Source organism: Rhagoletis pomonella, unplaced genomic scaffold (genome assembly GCF_013731165.1).
Source record: "Rhagoletis pomonella isolate Grant_MI unplaced genomic scaffold, Rhpom_1.0 Rhpom_scaffold_00007, whole genome shotgun sequence".
Taxonomy (NCBI): domain Eukaryota; kingdom Metazoa; phylum Arthropoda; class Insecta; order Diptera; family Tephritidae; genus Rhagoletis; species Rhagoletis pomonella.
The window spans coordinates 50,484,365-50,490,317 of record NW_023458561.1 but is presented as its reverse complement, the minus strand read 5'-3'; positions in this window follow the sequence as shown (position 1 = coordinate 50,490,317).

Genomic DNA, 5,953 nt, shown 5'->3' with positions numbered 1-5,953 from the left:
ACATTCGTATATTTTATACGAATTCGCTACGATTCGTTGCACTGTAGGTGCCGTTGAGTTATTACTTAGCAAAAAATGTACTTTTAAAATTGTCCTACATTATATTCATAAATCACTGTGTGACCCTCTAAGCGATTTCGGCCTAAAGGGCGGTTTTATCCAAAGCATTTTTGGTTTTCATTGGAAGGGATTTTTACGTGGCGCGCACCAAACCGAGCGCCCAACACCATACATATGTTGCAAAGCTCCACCTTTGCCTCTCCAGAGTAAGGTAAGTCCTAGCACCTATTAGTTCATCGTAAGTTGCTACTTATGACCAAACAGTCGCTTCGTTAACTATCCTGTCACGCTCAGAATTAGCGACTTCTTGACATATGTATTGTTTACTCTTTGATATTTTGGCGTGTTCTGATGTCGAAAACAATAATTTTTCTTTAGTTTTATGCCCCATGAGACTAAGTATTTTCCACATTTTCATTCACAAGATGTTCGCAGTTTTTTATTTTGTGTGTTTGAAGAGAATGATTTAAAAAGTATCTAAAGAAAATCGATTTCGCGGAATTTGTTGGGTTGGTAAAAAGTTGTTTAGTTATGAATACACTGCGTTTTTTAACTTCATTTTTCATAGGATATATCTTTTTTTAACCCTTTTTCAAAACCAATTTAGCTTCGGTTTTTGTGATCATCTGTTCAGTTCTCAACAAAGAAATTGATTACTTTTTCAATTCCTTAGAAGTAATTTCAAATATAATTGTTTTTTTTTTGAATTTCATTACAAGGAATTTCATATTGTAATTGGAATAAATTACGTGCTAGTAATGTAATTTTTTTCCTATGCCTTTGAACGGAATTGAAAATGTAAGTGATTTTTTTCAATTCAGTTCAATGGAATTGAAAAAACAATTTTTTTTTGCAGTTCCATTCCTCAAAGTAATTTAAAAAGTAATCGAAAACTTTATTAAAAAATTATTTTACTGTTGAATTGCAATAGCTTTGTTAAATTTCTTGGTTGCTAACTGCCTTGAATAAATAACTTATACCTAAGTGGCATTACTAATTTGTTTTTCAAAAAGCTGAAAAACTTAAACTGTAGCTGTTCAGTTTATAGGGTAACCGTTAAATTTTCCAGATCCTACCGCGAACGGGCTTCGCGGCAGATGAGACCCGTATATGCCGACGCAGGCAAAGCTTCCCTAAACACTTTTCGTTTGGTATATACTAGTATGTACTATTTCACTTAAATAAAACATTTTCAATCTTTACTTTAAGATAGTTGGTAATTCTAAATATTGAAAATATTTCCAAATCCAGATTTCTTAAACATCTTTCGTTTTGTACGCATAATGCAATATTTCACTTATTATTTCGTCAATTTAATTGAGTTAAAGTTGCAAACAGGTGGCAACCCTTTTATAAAATATTTTTGACTGTAAGACTTCTTAAAACTCTCTAGTTTGACACCCATATTGCAATATTTCCTTTATTTTATCAATTTGACTGAGTTATAATTTTCAAATAAGTGGCAACATTCCTCAAGAATATCTCCTTCTTAAACTTCTTTAATTTGATACCCACACGGCAATATTTCATTGCATTGTTCCAGCAAGGCGTTCTTCATAGCACAGAGTCGCATGCGAAACTTAGTTGTATCAAGGTAGTGATCCGATTTCTCGGCGATGCGGGTGAACTCACGTAAAAAACTCTCGAAGCGTTGCAACGCAACATCTTTCTTCTTCTATCATGGTACACCCCAATGTTCCGTGCCGCAGCGAAGTCGATCGACCCCTTCTTGTGGTGGGAAGGGTGGTTGCACGGACTGTAGTTTCCGTAGCATGGCTTCTTTGGTAGCCTAACGAACCGTACCGTTACTTGCTTCACCTCTCTGAAATATCACCCGTTAATTAATTTTTTGACGCCAATAAATGCCAAACCAACACACTTTTCTGGGCGCGCACGAAACGGAGGTAGCACTCGCACGCTGCCTGCTGCTGCCAATGTCAAGATCACTTGGCGAGCCATCAGAATGACGTAGAGAGCAGCGTAGGTGCAAACGTTGAGGGGGAGCTTGTTATGCCACCAGTTGTTTGTATTCGGTGTTCGTGTTTTGCGGTAGCAGTGACAAATTGTATTTAACTTGTAGTTGCCGTGTTATTCGCTGCTAATTGTAAGCAATAACTGTTAACTTATATCATTTGAAGTTGCAAGTGTGTTCCGTATGCCATTAGGTGCGATTGCTTGGCGATGATTTGGTTTAATTAATTGCTGGTTTGTTTTGTTTTTTTATTTTTTTTAATTTTGCACATTTTTACAAACGTATTTACAAAGCGTATTGCTCAATAAAAAGCGAAACGTGAATTTGACGCAATTGAGAATGCAGCGCAGCGAAAAGCGTAGCACGAGCGAAGTCTTACTTATTGCCCGCATTAAATGAATGAGTGGAAGATTGTGCAAACTGTTAGCCATAAAATTGCACAAATTACCAAGTTGCAATTTATGTATTAGATGAACAATCGAGTACACAAACAAAGTGTGCGGCTTGTCTTCTCGATGCGCATCCAACTATTGCAGAGTGTATGTATACAAATTTATGTATGGGTGTGATTTCATTTATACAAACCCTGCAGGGAAAACCCTTAACAGTGAATCAAATTTGTAGTTGCTCGAACCAGGGATTGAACCCAGTTCCTTCAGAGTGGTAGTACGCACCAACCATGGTATTTAGTAAGCAGTCTCTAGTCACTAAAAGTGACTTTCCGTGGCGCATATCAATTTTGATACTATCTGGTATTCAGTAAGCTGTCTCACGTCGATAGTCTCAAAAAGTTACTAGTTTGTCGGCTGGCTATGAGCAGGTTGCAAAAAGAAAAATACGAAAAAAATTTAAAAAATAAATAAATTAATTAATAAACAAGAAACAACATTCCGCTGCCTCAGGACTCGAACTCGGATCTCTCGAATGGCACTCCAATGTTTTTCTCACTCGGCTATTACGACTTTTGGAGCAGCGCCCTTGGAGCAAAAACCTTTCATTAGAAATATATGTATATACATTTGTGACGAAATTAGAAATGATTCGGGACTATAGGAAAAGGGATGCAAAACGAGCTAGATCTCATCCTTCGAATTTAGAACTGGTTCGTCGTTTTTACGTTAAATATATTATTATTTGGCGGCTATTTCGTTCGAATACGCTTTCGTTCTGCACTTCACAGAAGCTTTTTTATAGTTTGGAAACACAAAAAAAAAATTGTTATTATCATTTTAGCATGGTGTGTCTGACGGCATACGAGCCTGGGGCTTTCTGGCATAGAACAAATAGTTGCAGGCACATTCAAGAACCGGTTCGGAACTATAGAAAAATGAATGCAAAGTGAACTAGATAAACACTGTGGAATTCGAATTTTTGCAAAAAAAAAATTTGAAAAAAATATTCAATGCAGCGGAACAATTTCCATTTGCTATGACATTGTCGTGTTAAAGTTAACTGTGATTTGCATACAAGAGAGATTTTTAGCGAATTAGTACTAGAACCGCATCAATTCCGAAGAAGACATTTTCCCTACAGGGTACATATACTAAATAGATATCTATATCAATTTACATACGTTAGTTATTGATATGCAGCCAATATGGAAGTTACTGGTTAAGTGCCTCGAATCGCCACAATTGATCGGTCAACAACTGAGTGGCGTTAGCTTTGCGTGTGTCCGGTTAATAAGAACTCACACCAGTTGTACACTGCCAGTAAGTTATTTGTTTCATTGTTCATTGTCCAATGGCTCGAATTAAATTTGTTTGCCGGTAAATATGTATGTATGTATGTATTGGCTAGCGGTTCGATTTGCACTTGGGTTGCATCGGTTCATCGACGCTATGTGCCATTGTTCGAATGCGGTTCGAAGTGCGCGCACGCTAAGCGGTGAATGTAAGCGGAAAACGTTAATTGTATATAGTTCACGGTTTAACAAAAAAAAAAAAACAACATACACTTTAATCCTTGAAATTCAACTGGTGCTTTTTGAGTCAGTAGGTGTATGTGTTACAAAAGTGTGGCGGAAATGAAGAAAAAAATCCTAAAAAATATTAATATCCTGTAATAGGAGTAAAACAAAACTCGAATCGTGACACAAGGACTTTTATAAGCTGTGAAACAGAAGTCATAAATGAAAATTAAAACAATTTAAAAATTGTGATGAAAAGTTATTAATTAAATGCAAATGCAAAATAAACATACATAAAAAAAATGCTTGTATAACCTAATAAAATGACTTGATAACAATCTTAACCATCAAAAATCTTTCTGGGCTCCATATGAGAGTATGTAATGGGGCAAAAAATGCTTACGAATACATTTAGTAATACATAGTGAAGGAAATGGCATTACCTCTGTTCTCTTTGATTGAACACTCAATGTCATTAAGTATTTGCTTATTTAAATTTTTAATGTACTTATAGCTTTTAATGGAAATAATAAAGAATAATCTAAAAAAACGCAATCCTTTTCGAATTCCTGTATACTCTGGCTCGCGAATGGAGCGGATTGCATCAGGCTGGATTGCGAAAAAAAAATCCATATCAAAGCAGCAGCTCAGACCACAATAGGGTTTCGTCTATGCTTTAGAGCTATCAATTTCATGAGCCCGCATAATGAGTATTTTCTATCGCAGAGCAATAAATTTTTCAGAGACGGGTGGTCGGTCCGTTTTAAGTGTTGAGCATTCTAAAAACTCCACACTAAAGAATGATTAATAAAAATTTTTATAAAAATTTAGCGATTTTAGAAAGTTGTAATTTTCAACCAATATTATCGTTGTTTCGAAAATATCGGTGCATCATTTGCATCCCTATTTAGAGCAGTGCCAGATGGCCAGTAGCCTGACGAGGCTATGTGCGCTTTGTTAGCTATGTGTGGGTGTGTATCTTGACTGGCAGGCTTTACTGTACCCAAACAACGAGCCATACTAGCGTTTGCTACAGAGATTATTAATTTATTTAATTAATTATAAAAGGGGGCACTGCGACGTGAAAGATCCATAGAGGAGGCAGCAGGTCACCTGGCTACCGCGACTGAGAACGGTCTACTCTAACAAATCTCTATTTGGCTACAGGTCTTTTTTGATTCGCGTATTGCTAAGTGTGTGCTTCTAGGTATGTTGATCCTAGAAAGCGAAATCTGGTCATAAAATAAAGCGTCAAAGTGGCAAAAAATGGGTTCTGCTGTTTCCTGATCTTTGAGATACGAGGACTTCGCTTGTCTATTACCTTCTGTACTAGACCATTAATGTTGCGCTTCATGTTTCACTCGTCTAACAGAGCTCCATGGTACACTTAATAACGTGTCCTGAGCCTGCGAATACCTGTGCAGCGCCCTCTTTCTCTATGACTCCACTTTGTCCCGGCACCCAAATAAGGTAAACTCGCCCAGTGGGAAAAGTGATAATGCGTGATAAATAATGTAATGTATTTCTAATGAGTTCTAGATTTTATTTCTGTTTAATATGTTTCTAATCAGAATTCCAGTGTATCCAAAAAGTCGCAAAAATTTCATATTAAATGGCATTGATCCTGCTTTTCCTAGGACATGGACGTGGGAAAAATAATGCATTTTCGAATGTGAAAACAGCTGTTTTACCGATTATTTTTTCGATTACTATACATTACTTCTTCCCACTGGGCGGTTCCTGAATACACGGTCAAAAATTTGGGTTTAATTTTTAAACCGGGCTGGGACTGCCTTTTTTAATCTTTTATAGTCTACTTTTTAAACCAATCAATAGTTTTAAGCAATTTTTAATATATTTTGGTTTATATTTTAGTCCAAAAATTCGTGGTTTAAAAATCAAACCAACATGTTTTAATTCTAGATTCTAGGTTTTATATATAGAAAATTTGGTTTAAAATCTAAACCGAAATAGAAAATGTTTGCACACAGCGAAATGCGGTGTTGATTCAA